This window comes from Manis pentadactyla, chromosome 13 (assembly GCF_030020395.1).
Source record: "Manis pentadactyla isolate mManPen7 chromosome 13, mManPen7.hap1, whole genome shotgun sequence".
NCBI lineage: Eukaryota > Metazoa > Chordata > Mammalia > Pholidota > Manidae > Manis > Manis pentadactyla.
In genome coordinates, this window is record NC_080031.1 from 3,561,758 (window position 1) to 3,576,342 (window position 14,585).

The window sequence follows — 14,585 nt, forward strand, 5'->3', positions numbered from 1 at the left end:
ATATCTCATTGTGGTTTTGATTTGCATTTCCCTGATGATTAGTGATGTGGAGCATCTTTTCATGTGCTGTTGGCACATGTATTTCTTCTTTGAAAAAATGTCTGTTCAGGTCCTCCACCCATTTTTTAATTGGATTATTTGTCTTATTGGTGTTGAGTTGTATGAGCTCTATATTTTGGATGTTAACCACTTATGGGATAAATCATTTATGAATATATTCTTCCATATTGTAGGATGCCTTTTTGTTCTTCTGATGGAGTCCTTTGCTATACACTTTTTAGTTTGATGTAGCCCCACCTGTTCACTTTTTGTTTCCCTTGCCCAAGATGTGTCCAGAAAAAAATTGCTCATGCTTATGTTCAAGAGATTTTTGCCTATGTTTTCTTCTAAGTTTTATAGTTTCATGACTTACATTTAGGTCTTTGATCCATTTCAAGTTTACTTTTGTGTATGAAGTTAGACAATAATCCAGTTTCATTCTTTTACATGTAACTGTCCAGTTTTCCCAACACCAGTTATTGAATAGACTGTCATTTCCCCATTGTATAATCATGGCTCCTTTATCATACATAAATTGACCATATATGCATGAGTTTGTAACTGGGCTCTCTATTCTGTTCCATTGATCTATGGATCTGTTCTTGTGCCAGTACCAAATTGTCTTGATTACTGTGACTTCGTAGTAGTTCTTGAAATCAAGGAACATAATCCCCCTGCTTTGTTCTTTCTTTTCAGGATTGCTTTGGCTATTCAAGGTCTTTTGTGGCTCCATATTAATTTTAGGATTATTTTCTCTAGTTCATTGAAAAATGCCATTGGTATTTTGATAGGGATTGCATTGAATCTGTAAATTGCTTTGGGTAGGGTGGCCATTTTGATGATATAAATTCTTCCTATCCATGAGCATGGGATGTATTTCCATTTATTGGTGTGTCCCTTAGTTTCTCTTATCAATGTCCTATAGTTTCCAGAGTACAGGTCTTTTACCTCCTTGCTTAGGTTTATTCCTAGGTATTTTATTCTTTTTGATGCAATTGTAAATGGAATTGTTTTCCTGAGCTCTTTTTCCGCTAGTTCATCATTAGTATATAAGAATGCAACAGATTTCTGTGTATCCTTCAACTTTGCTGAATTCAGTTATTAGTTCTAATAGTTTCTTGGTAGAGTCTTTGGGATTTTCTATATAGAGTATCATGTGGTCAGCAAATAGTGACAGTTTTACCTTTTCCTTATCAATTTGGATGTCTTTTATCTCTTTATCTTGTCTGATTGGCATGGCTAGGACTTCCAGCAGCCATGTTGAATAAAAGTGGTAAGAGTGGATATCCTTGTCTTGTTGCTGATTTTAGGGGAAAAGCTTTCACCTTTGATATTAGCTGTGGGTTTGCTGTATGTGCCCTTTATTATGTTGAGGTATGTTCCCTCTATGCCCATTTTGTTGAGAGTTTTTATCATGAATATATGTTGAATTTTGTTGAATGCCTTTTCAGCATCAACTGAGACGATCGTGTGGTTTTTATCCTTCTTTTTGTTCATGTGGTGTATCACATTGATTGATTTATGAATATTATACCATCCTTGCAATCCTGGAATAAATCCTTCTTGGTCATGATGGATGACCCTTTTGAAGTATTTTTTATTTCAATTTGCTATGCTAAATATTTTGTTGAGGATTTTTGCATCCATGCTTATCAGGGATATTGATCTATAATTTTCTTCTTTTGTAGCATAGTTGTCTGGTTTTGGTATTAGTGATGCTGGCCTCATTGAATGAGTTTGGAGGTATTCCCTCCTCTTCTACTTTTTGGAATACTTTAGAGTATTGGCCCTCTTTAAAAGTTTGGTAGAATTCAGCTGTGAAGCCATCTGGTCCTGGGATTTTGTTTGTTGGGAGTTTTTTTATTACCAGTTCAGTTTCATTGCTGGTAATTGGTCTGTTCATATTTTCTGCTTCTTCCTGGGTCAGTCTTGGAAGATAGACTTTTTCAGGAATTTGTCCATTTCTCCTATGTTGTCCCATTTATTGGCATATAATTTTTTATAGGATTCTCTAATAATTCTTTGTACATCTGTGGTGTCAGTTGTAACTATCCCTTTCTCATTTCTGATTTATTTGTGTCCTCTTTTTTTCTTGATAAGTCTGGTGAAGGGTTTGTCTATTTGGTTTATCTTCTCAAAGAACCAGCTGTTGGTTTCACTTATTTTTTTCTATTATTTTATTTTTCCCTATTTTATTTATTTCTTCTCTGATCTTTATTATGTCCCTCCTTCTACTAACTTTAGGTTTCATTTGTTCTTCTATTTCTAGTTTCTTTAGTTGTGAGTTTAAACTGTTTATTTGGAATTGTTCTTGTTTCTTGAGGTAGCCCTGTATTGTTATGTACTTCCCTCTTAGAACTGCTTTTCTGGATCCCACAAATTTTGGACTGTTGTAATTTTGTTTTCATTTGTCTCCTTGTATTGCATGGTTTCTACTTTGATTTGTTTATTGATCCATTGATTATAGAAGCATGTTGTTTAGCCTCCATGTGTTTGTGGGTTTCTTTGTTTTCTTCATGTAGTTTATTTCTAGTTTCATACCATTGTGGTCTGAGATGTTGCTTGATATAATTTCAATCTTTTTTAATTTACTGAGGCTCTTTTTGTGGCCTAGTATGTGATCTATTCTGGAGAACATTCCATGTATGCTTGAGAAAAATGTGTATCCCACTGCTTTTGGGTGGAGTGTTCTATATATATTTGTTAAGTCCATCTGATCTAATGTGCTATTCAGTGCCTCTGTTTCCTTATTTATTTTCTGTCGGGATGATATGTCCACTGATGGCAATTGGGTGTTAAGGTCTCCTAATATGACTGGGTTGTAGTCTTTTTCTCCTTTTAGTTCTGTGAATTTTTGTTTTGCATACTTAGGTGTTCCTCTGTTGGGTGCATAGGTATTTATAATGGTTATATCCTCTTGTTGGACTGATCCCTTTATCATTATGTAATGTCCTTCTTTGTCTTATTACTTCCTTTGTTTTGAAGTCTATTTTGTCTGATATAAGTACTGCTACTCCTGCTTTTTATCCCTATTATTTGCATGAAATATCTTTTTCCATCCCTTCACTCTCAGTCTGTGTACATCTTTGCATCTGAAATGAGTCTCTCATAGGAAGCATATAGATGGGTCTTGTTTCTTTATCCATTCTGCCACCTTGTGTCTCTTGATTGGTGCATTCAGTCAATTTATATTTAACCAAAGTACGTTCTTTAGGATTTTCTGCTAACTTCACTCCTCTGGACCCTGGAAAAGCCCTTGGCCTCCCCAAGATGGGGCCCTTTTGACCCCACATCCCAGGAATATCTAGATTCTATGCCTACCCCTGCCACTACTAACAACCCTTTCTCTTTGTATGGGCTTTAAAATTGGTCAGGCACCATCCTGTACCATCTCATTCAATCCTCACCACAACACTGAGAGGCAGAAATTATTTCGCTTTATTTTTCCAGTAAGGGCAATGCTCAGAGAGCTTAAGACACTCCCCCAAATCACACCAGGTCTTCTGAGTAGAAGCCCACTACTCTGCTGCTTTCCCCTAGTGGTGAGGCTTTCTGGAGAGGAGTTAGAACAGATCATCTCTGAGGTCCCTTTCCACATAGAATCCTAACATTGCAGGACTAGACATGGCTCGGAGATTAGCAACTAACCCAAAAAGACTACCTAGAATAGGTGAGTTTAGAGTGAGGTGCAAAAAAGAGGGACATGCCTAGTTGGTAGAAGAGAAGAAAAGAATCATTTGCTGTATCTTATCAAAGAAGTGCCCAAGACATTGATCCCCTCCATGTCCTAAGAAAACTAAGAGAAAAAAAAAGAAATGGTGGCAGATGGGAGATAGAAAAGCCACATTTCTTGCTAACAAGACTAAGCCGGTGGATGTGGCTGAGTGAGAGGGCCAATGGGCCTCCTGGACCCCCAGGTCAGGTGACAGGCTCTGCACGTGGAGGTCATGACAGGGGTCTGCCCAAGTGCAATGGCTGTCATGGGTGGGTAGATGGCAACTTGGGCTTTCCACAGTCAGTCTGACCTTTAACAGAGGAGAGCTGAGTGATCGGCCCTCATGCACTCCCCCCAGATCACCACCTGGGTGTCTGCTCCCCTTCCCTGGGGCAGGGAGAGTCTAACGGGAGAGCAAGAAGCCAAGAGATGCACTAACTGAGCTCCGTCCTCAGGGAAGGAGTGACTGGGCATGAAGCATACCCTCTGAACCAGGGGCCTGCATCCAGCACCGACACTCCATCCCCTTCTCGCAGTGCCCACCCTCACCTCCAGAGACCTCAGAGGTGGAGGACAGGGCCACCATTGCCCCCTCTGCCTCATCAAACTGCTGTCACCTCCACATTCACTGCCCTGGATTGGAAGCTGCAGGCACTGGGGGAAATGGTTTCTCACTGTCCGGGCCGTGCACAGTGGGGCGTTCTGGAAACTTCTTTCTGACTGGTGAACTAGAGCTGATGACTTGTAAGGAGGTTACAAAAGACCTAGAGAACCTGGTTTAGGTGCAAGTGTATTTCTACAGTGACCCAGGTCCATGCCCATGTTCCGGACCCCTGGCTGCTCCAATGTCAGATGTTATGCAACTATGCAAAGTAGACCTAGTAATTATGTCACAGAGTTGTGAACATTGTACAAGATGTTGCAGAGTTCTAACCTTTGACATTACAATACCACACACCTGCCACAGGTTTGCGGCAAATAGCCTTGCTGCTATCAGTGGTAAACTAGATATATAAACTTGAGTGGATTCCAGATCATCCCTTTTTAAATATCACTTTTATCACTTGCGCTGCAGTGAGACTTCTTGGGTAAGACGGGGGTGGTGGTGGAGTTAGAACCATAAGGTACTAACTCAGTGCCCACAGCGTTTCATCTACGCCTGGAATCTGTATAAATTTAAAAGCCAACTATCTTAGAAAGAAAAGGTATATGGAAATAATGTATGCGAAATAGCCTTGTAAGCTAAAATGTGAGTTTATATGCCAGATATAGTTACTGCATTCTCATTATTGTGGAGCTAGAGAAGAAAGCGCCTTTACTTCCAGGCTGGGGCTTGGATGAAGTTGAAGGCCCCCCGGACCATTCCCATCCACGTCTGACTCAGATAATCCCTAGATTTGTCCCGCACAATCTAGTAGTCCATGATGTCGCCCCTCTAGCTGTTGCCCATGTCCAAAGTGTAGCCCACATATCAGCTGAGGCCTCCCCACTCCCAAAACACAGGTAAACTGGACCAAAATTGTCAATTCTCAGCCTGTGGGAATCCCAAGCTTCTTTAATTTCCATGGGTTTCCCACAGCCAGGTGATTCCTGGTCCCCCTGTCTTTTCTCCTTACCCCCACAGCAGCCATCCCTATTCTGCTCCGTGCCACACAGGGTCCACAAAAGGGTCCACAAAAACCCTGTGTGCACCAAGCCATTTCCTGAATTTAGAAATATTCCTGGGAGCGTGTGGTGTCCAAGAGAGGGGCTGCGGCAGACAGCGCAGTCTTTTGAGATCTCCCCGGCTCCCCCCTGCCCTCCACTTCTCTGTCCTCCTGAGAAACCAGCTCATTCTTCTCCTGTCTGCACAGAACAGTTTCACCAAAGCCCAGCTGCACTGGAATGTCAGCTTCTTTCCTTCCAAAAACCAAGAAAATCAAATTTCCCCCAAGTGACACAGCCATGAAAGAGCTCTCAACGCAACCTAACTGTAAGCACTGTGAGGTCAGGGGCTGGGTTTTGAGACTCACAGTAACTAGCCCAGAGCTCAGTCTAACGACTACCATCATTCCAAAGCCGATCCTTATTATTCACAGTAGCTGAGGCCACCTCAAACACTGAATCAGCAAATATTGCACCATCGCCCCTGGGGGGACATGGAGTTTGAGCTTCTATCACATTTTCACCAACTGATCAATACATAACCTTGTTTCGTGTGCATTTCTGATTAAAGACACCTTATTTAATACATGTTGTTGATTCATTAACATGGAACTCATGGCCAACAGCACCGAAACTCACACCTGAATGGAGCTTCTCTGACATATGTATTTTCTCCACAAGGCGCATCACAGTCTTCTTACATTCAGGACCCTAGACAGCCCTGTGGTGTACTGGGGGCCGTCATAAACAGCACAGTCACTAACAAAAAGGCAGGGAAAGGTGCCACTAAATAGGCCACGAACAGGGTACTTGTTTACAGTCTGAGACGTAAACCCAGAAAGCAGGCGTTGCCCTGTCCACCCTCAGGTGGGGAGGGGCATGCGTACATTGAGCAACTCAACATTTTTGCCACCGTGCACCTGTCTGTGAATAGCCGTGAAAGCACCACAAGTATCCGTTCTGGGGTTACAGATCTTAGTAAGTAGGCAGATTTGCAAATATGAAATCCAGAGATAATAAGGAGGGACTGTGCATGCGCAGTGTGGAGCGTTAGGCAGCAGTTAAAAAGGAATGGAGGATGGGCACACACAACAACCCAGGGGAATCTCAGGGGTGCTGTGCTGAGTGAAAGAAGCTGCTCGCAAAAGATTACACACGGAGTGGTTCCATTTATATGACATTCTTGAAAAGACAAGACGTACAGCCATAGGGAACAGAATGCCGGGAGTGGTGCGGGGAGTGAGGCTCTCCAGAGGGACAGCGTGACGGGCTTCGGGGGTGAGGGAGCTGTTCTGTGCCCTCACCGCCGTGGTGGTAACACGATCTATACCCATGTTAAAGTCACAAAGCTGGACCTCAAGAGACAAAGTTAATTTTACTCTATGATGATTCAAGAAATAACAATAAATAAATAAATGCAGCACTGATGAGTGACCAGAGAGGCAACGCCCCTGGCTCCAATCTGGACTGTCTTGCCCAGAGGAATAGGGCCCCACAGGAAGGTGGCCCTGGCCACTGGCAGCCTTTCTGTCTTCCTGGCAGCCTTACTGGAGGGAGGAGATTTGCCACCTGTGGGCATGGGTTGTGCCCCATGCCCCATGCAAGTGGCTCCAGCATCCCGCTAGCCACCAACAGTGGTGAGCTGCTCAGTGCAGGGGCTCCTCCTCTGCTGCCCGCGCACCCGCTCCTCTGCGAGAGGACCCATGCCTGCAGGGCCCCCAGGGCATTGGCTTTAGATCCACATGCAGAGATTCCCCCTCAGAAGTTAGCGTTGCCCCTAGCAACCAGCTCTCTCTCCAAACCGCCTTGAATACCGACTGCCTTAGGAAGGCCGTTCCTCAGAACCGATTTCTAAAAGATCTCCTATCACTATGTGAACAAAACATTTTTAAACAGAAAATCTAACGATGTTTTAAAGCAAAGACTCCAACTATTTTCATCATATTCTGCCCGTGTGTTTGCTGAGGGGCGTGAGGGGGACTTTCTGTTCTTTCCAAAGGAAGAAAGAGAAATGATGGTGGCAGGTCATGAAATGTTACCTGTTCTGAGAGACCTATAGGGGGTAAAATAGAGATCATGTGTTATCTCCTGACACAGATCTAGGCACACAGTAGGTGCTTAGTAAGTGCAGGTGAAATCAAGATAAATCCCCAGGTAGAAAAATGAGTTGTATGTTGTAATTATCAACACACACACATACACGTTTGTTGACCATCACCTATTGCGGCAGGCTACCGGTGGCCAGTAAAGAACCTGCCACAATAAATGAGTAAGATATGGCCCACACCTTCTGGCGCCTACAAGTCTGGTAAAGAGAAAGATATGCATAAATAATTGTATTATCAGGCAGAGACACTGATGCTAGGATAAAATTAAAGGAGCATCCTATGGGGATATGGGCAAGGGGACAGTGCCTCAGTCCAGAATCTCAACTCAGTGAACAAAAAGAAACAGCCAGTGCTTGGGGTCCACAGGAGTGGAAGGCCCTGGTGTGTCCAGAGACCCAGTGGGTGTTGATAGGAAAGCCTGCTCTTCTGCAGTCCTTTGTCCCTCTCTGCCTTCAGGAAGGAGGTCGCAGGTTCGGAAATAGCTCTGGCTTGAATCTCAGCTCTGCTGTTTACTAGCCTGAGATTTTCAGAGCTGAAACTTCCTCATTCGTAAAATGGGAATAATCATACGCACCTCAAAGCCGGTCGTGAGGGCTAAAGGGGGGAAATTATGACTGTAACTGCTGTTGAATAAATCCTGAATCCCCTTTTCAGCTCAACCATCTTCTAATCCTCAAGCACCCATCCATCCATCCACACACCCACCCGTCCAGCCACGCAATATGGTTTAAGCACCTGCTCCGTTCCAGGCAATATGCAATACACTGATAATATTGATTTTAATATGCTAAGCTCCCTGCCCTCCAGTTACCTACAGGTAAGCGAGTGTGGGAAGACAAACAAATATGAAACACAACATGGCAGGAAGTACACAGAAGAGCAAACAGCCCCTTCAATCTACATAGTGCTTTTTATTCTTAGGGACTTTTACACGCAGTAGCTCCACTGAAGTCTCCTAACAACCTCAGGAGACATATAAGTGCTCTATCCTACATATGAGGAAACGGAGGCAGCTTATCAGCAGCATGGCTAAAAATGCTGGTAGTTGGTGGGGTAGGAACGAGCCCTATTCTGTGACATTACAGTTGCATAGAACAGAAGAGGTTTACAGGGGGAGAACCAAAAGATTTGTATTGGCAAATTTTTTTGAAATAGAGTGATGAATAAAGAAGCTATAACTAGCTGTAAACAAAGTATCAGAAACTATAGGGATGCAGGACAGGGAACCAAAGGCACTAACTACCCCAAGTGTGAACCTGGCTGGGTAAGAGTTGGTTCAGGAGCACAGGCGGTTTGCCGTCTGCGTTGAAGCATGGTCGCTGAATCATATCAACGTGCTCACATCTTTCTTTCAACCTTGATAGAATTTCTGCAGTTGCTCGGCATCACCATAGAACCCCTGGAACTCTGGCACAGTACACGGTCTACATGCCGAATCTCACATCCATTGCATTTCTCACATTTATATGTTATCTTTCTTTGGGACATAGGGACGGTCTCTGGCTTCCACCCTCGCAGTCTCCACACTACATTTATTGGAGGCAGATACTCCCAGTCATTTGCCCAGAGTGACACAGCCAGCAGGTGGAAAACCTGGAAGCTGAGCTCAGGTCTTGAGGTGTCAGTTCTGGGGCCCCGTCCATCACATGAGGCTGCTCTCTGTACCACACACCAGAGGCAGCAAAGGACTCCTGCGTTCCCTGGTGCCCCACCTGGGTCTGAGCTGCCTGGAGGAATTTCCCATCCTGATTTGAACCTTTTCTCCTCTTTTCCTCTCTTCCACCAGGACCATATTGATAAATCTTGGAGTACATTTCTCCAGGTCCCTTGATTCAGAGGAGTGAGGTGTGGGTGTCCTCCCCCCCATGTCCGATCAGCAAGGGAGAGATGTGGAGTGGAGTGTCCTCCTCAAGGCCCCAAGAGGCTGCCTAATCCACTGCTGGCTGTTCCAGGGAGCAGAATGCCCCCCTGGCCTTTCCGGAATTACAGCGCCTTCTGCCACGGGATGAGGCTGCCAACCAGCTGGACTACGAGTGGGGCTTAGTGTCCTGGAACAGTATTGCACTTCGGAGCTCTGCCACCTCCTAGATGGATGGTCTAGGCAGGTCCCTTAGCTTCCTGGACCCCCGTTTTCTCATCCACAAATCAGGGAAGATGCTGATGATGGTGATACCCACACTCCAGCATTGCTGCGAGGCACAAGCAGGTAAAACCATGCCAATACATTTTGTCAACCCTCCAGGAGGAAGGTGTGAGTGTCCACTGAGATATCACTGGGAACTTCCAGAAACCCCCTGAGATAGAGAGAACAGGAAAGTTTTGCACAAAGTAAAATCATAGAGCCCCACAACCAAGGGCAGCAGGAAATTTTGGTCTTTGGGCTTGCTTTTTTTTTTTTTTTTAATCCCAGAAAAACTGTACAATAGCTGTAGAAAGAAGAGTAGATAAAATGGAGGAATAAATGGGACATTTTGCCAGCTGGGCAGGAGAATGCTGATTGAGTACAATCAATGCCTCCAGCCCGCTAACGAGACCCAATCAGGCGGGGCGATTAGAGATATTCTTCAGGGAAAGAAGCCTGACAGCTGCAGACAAGCTTCTGCTTTTCTAGAAAGAGAGAGGAGAGCGGGAGGGCCAGGCAGAGTGGCGTGAAAGGAGAGGCAGGGGAGTGAAGAGGGGGAATCGGCGAAGCACTGGCGCCCACCCAGCCCTTTCCTAAAGAAGTCACAGGAGAGAGAGGAGGCCAAAGGCTCTGCGGAGAACTCACTGCGGCCTCCATTCTTAGACACTGATTTTCATAGTCGTTCCCACTAAATTCCCTCCTCCTGCCGGACGAAGGAGTCCCGGGCTCCGCTACAGTGTGCCCTGGGGTAGGCAGGGCTCCCAGCCCTCACAGGGATGGCAGCTCACATCTGCACAGCCCGCTACAGGTGACAGCGTTCCCGCCGGTACAAAATCTCATTTTGGCCTCACACAAACCTTTGAAGGCAGGTATTGTAAAATCGTCCCTATTTGAGGGTGACTTTCGTACAGTTCATTTCAACACGTATTTTACTGAGCATCTACTCTGCATCGGTGTTAGATTTAAATGAAGCAGTACCTGCTCTCAGGGAGTTCACCGCCCAGGAAGAGAGCTGCAGATTGTGTCAATGTTGTCTGGTGGCCATTGCTTTCAATAGAATGACAACAAAAAGATGCAGGAGGAATTATTCAGTTAAAGTATCATTATTTTGCAAATATCTAAAAAATAATTGATTCGGGTAAGAATGATCAAAGGATGCTAAAACTATGGGGTGAAAATTTGATGAGGACTGAGATATTCGTAATCTCACAATATCTCCCCATAGGTTACTTATGAATTACAAAGGGGGACATGATAGGCTTACAGCAGAGAAACCTGGAAGGCAACAGTTGAATCGGTGTAAACAAGACCAGTACCGTGTGTCTTGCAATACGTGGCCACGCCTGCCAGAAATATTTACTCTGAAATTAACCATGAAGAAACAAACCCTCACTGTCCATACCGAGGGGCCTCCCACGTAATGACTGGCCTACACTCTTCAAAACTGTCAAGGTCATGAAAGATACAGGCAGGCAGAAAACAAGTTCCGTGTTAGAGGCTGTGCACCTGAACACAATATCTGATACTGGATCGGGCCCAGAAAGAATTGTTCTAAAAGACATCTAGGGGATAATTTGGTGACATCTGAATACACACTAAAGAAACAGAGCAGAAGCCTGTCTGGAGTGAGTAACTGAGTGAGTGTCAGGATTCCACTGCCTACTTGGAGCCCACACAATGTCATCTAAAAGACTTCTCATAAGAATTCTTGGTTCCCCAAACCTGCAACTACCGTATTTCCCATGTGGGTTGACGTCACCCTGCCCAGTTGCTCAAGCCAGACACACAGAAGACATCTTGTGAATGTCACCCCCATGGCCTAGCTATCAGCAATCCCAGCTGACGTGGCCCTCCAAGTGTACTCCCCCTTGACCCACTGCCTCTCATCTCTGGTCCAGGCCATTACCATCTCATGGGAGGACTACAGCAATAACCTCCTCATGTTCCCCACAAGTCCTCTTTAGCACAGGGGCTAAAAAAATTTATTTCACTTGTGAATCGATACATTGCCACTACCCTCTTAAGCCTCTCCAAAGTTCCTATTGAGCTTGGAATAAAAATCTGAAATCTCCTATCTCTTCCCTGAAATAAACCCTTACCTCCTTTAGCAGAGCTGAGATTTCTGGAAATCAGACCCTGAGTGGTACCCCGAGAGTGGCTGAATTACTACACAAATTGTATTCCCAGCTCACAAGGTGTCTTCCGGTCAAGTTAGGGCACAGGCTGAGAAGAAACGGGATCCTGAACATTGCAACGGGGACATATGAGGAGATCCCAGTGAAGCCGAGGACCTTCTACCCTGAAGTCGGCTAAGACTCTGAAAAAGCAGCCATTCCAGGCCTACCTCAGGAGGCTTGCCCTTCTTTGCCGGAAGAACCTATAATGGCCTCCCCTGTGGAAGCCGCCTTGCAAGGCACTGTGGACTCTACTCAGGACCCCGTCAACCCTCTTTGCTTCTAAACCCATAACTACACTCAGGTCTCAACAGGCCCCGAAGGGTGAGGTACAGGGTGTCGGCTATAAAGAGGTTAACTAAACATCAAAAGAACTGCATTATTCCTTCAATTTTCACAGGTAGAAATTTGGGGAATATGGGCACAAAATTTTGGAAATGGATAGTAAATATGGGATCAAAGTGGAAGGAACATAAAGTTGGGACAGGCCCAATTCACCGATACGGACTCACGAAGCAGAGATTCTGGGTTCGATGTCGCCTTGGCGGCTCAGGGAGGGCTCTAGCAGCGGGCTACCTGAAATCAGACGGAAACGCGCCAACCGCCCCGGTCTACGGCAAAGGAAGGCACTGCGGAGAGAGGGCTGCTCAACTGTTTATACACAGCAAGTAAGAATTTAGGACTTCCCATTTACACCCATTTACCAGGGTAACTGTATTTGGGGAGAAGATAAGTAATCACATCTTTCAGGAGTTACTAGACTTTGGCTCTGAATCGGTACTAATTCCTGGAAGCCCAAAATGTCCCTACGGTAGGAGTCAGAGCAGGAGACTTGCAGGCCTGATCACCAGCGGCCTCTGGTTCAGGCCCCTCTCACTGTGGGCAGAGGGGCCTCTCAGTCCCAGTGGATCCATGAATCCCCCCGGGGTTATTTCTCCATCTCTGGAATGCACAGTTGGAATACATACTCAACAGCTGGCCGAACCCCCACATGGGTTTCCTGCTAGAATGGGAAAACCAAATGGAAGCCACTCAGACTGTCTGTGCCTATAGAAATAGGAAACCAAAAGGAATCCAGCATTCCTGGAGGAAATGCAAAGATTCATGCTACAATTAAAGCCCCAAAGGGTGCAGGTGTGGTGATTCCCACCACATCCCCATGTAACTCACCTATGCAGACAACAGATGGATCTCGGAGAATGACACTGGATTATCATAAACATAGTCAGGTGCTGACTCCAGTTGCAATTGCTATTCCATATGTGGTTTTGTTGCTTCAGCAAATTAATAGATCCCTTGGTACCTGGTGAGCAGCTACTGAGCTAGAAAAGGCTCTTTTTTCTCTCTCTATACCTGTTAGTAAGGACAACAAGAAGCAGTTTTCTTTCAGTTGCCAACACCAACCATATACCTTCATTGTCCTACCCCTGGGTAGGTATATGTATGACTTATGCTATACATATATATATATTTGGCATAACTTAGTCCACAAGGGAACTTGATCACCTTTCCCTACACAGAACATTACACTGGTCAATTATATTGATGACGTTATGCCTACTGGACCTGGTGATCAGTAGGGCTGAGTAGCAACTACTTTAGACATATTCGCAAGACATTTGCATGTCGGTAGGTGGGAAATAAACCCCATAAAAATTCAAAGACTTTCCACCTCAGTAAACTTCCTAGGGGTCCAGTGGTGTAGGGCATGCATACATACCCCTTCTAAAGTAACAGAATCGTCGCACCTGATCCCTCCTGTCACTAGAAAATGCACAGCACCTAGGAATCCTCTCTAGCTTCTGGAGATGATGTATTTCTCACTTGGGATGCTACTCCAACTCATATACCGAGTGACCCAAAAATGTGCTGGGTTTGAGTGGGACCCAGAACAAGAGAAGGCACCGCAGCGGGTCTAGGCTGCCATCCAAGCTGCTCTGCCAGCTGGGCCACATGAGCCAATAGATGCAATGGTACTTGAGGTTTCAGCAGAGGATAGAAATTGTGTTTGGGACCTTTAGTGGCCCTTACAGGACTCTCAGGATTGTGAAGCAAAGCCCTGCCATCTTCTGGGAATGATTATTATGCTTTGGATAAACAGCTTTTGGCTTGCTACTGGGCCTCTGTAGAGACTGAGCCCCGAACCATGGGCCACCAAGTCACAAACCGTGCAACCTGAGCTGGCTGTCATGAGCTGGATGTTGTCTGACTCACCAAGCCATAAACTTAGTGTACAAATAAGCACTCCGTTATCAACTAGAAAAGGCATATATGAGATCAGACAAGAGATCCTCAAGGGACAAGTAAGTGGCACAAGCAAGTAGCCCAAGTTGCCATGGCCCCTACCTACTCCTGGTATTTCTATCTTTTCCCAAAACTGCCCCTGTGACCCCCTGGGGAGTTCTCTATGGCCAGCTAACTGAGGAAGAGAAAGCTCAACCTAGTTTACAGATGGGTTTTTTTTTTTTGCATAATACACAGGCACCACCTGAAAATAGACAGGTGAGCAATATACAACCCCTTTCTAGAACATCCCAAAAGGAAGGTAGAAATCCTCCCAGCAGGCAGACCTTTGAGCGCTGTACCTGGTCACCCATGTTGCCTGGAAGTAGGAAGGTCAGAGTTGCAAGTCTTCACCAATTCATAGGCTGCAGCCCGTGGTGTGGCTGGGTGGCCAGGGACCTGGAAGAAACACAACTGGAAAATTAATGACAAGGAGGTCTGGGAAAGAGGCTGTGAATAGACCTCTCTGAATGCACAACGATGTAAAGATATTCGTGTCC

At 45.2% G+C, this 14,585-nt stretch overlaps 1 long non-coding RNA gene across 1 annotated transcript in view; it reads right to left on the reverse strand.

Annotated features, from left to right (window-relative positions):
* LOC118929689 (uncharacterized) overlaps positions 1–13,129 on the reverse strand; it is a 138,842-nt gene extending 125,713 nt beyond the window's left edge. The window contains exon 1 of the long non-coding RNA XR_005031703.2: positions 12,973–13,129. This is a non-coding gene — a long non-coding RNA (uncharacterized LOC118929689). The remainder of the gene's footprint in view (positions 1–12,972) is intronic.
* Positions 13,130–14,585: the final 1,456 nt, after the last annotated feature.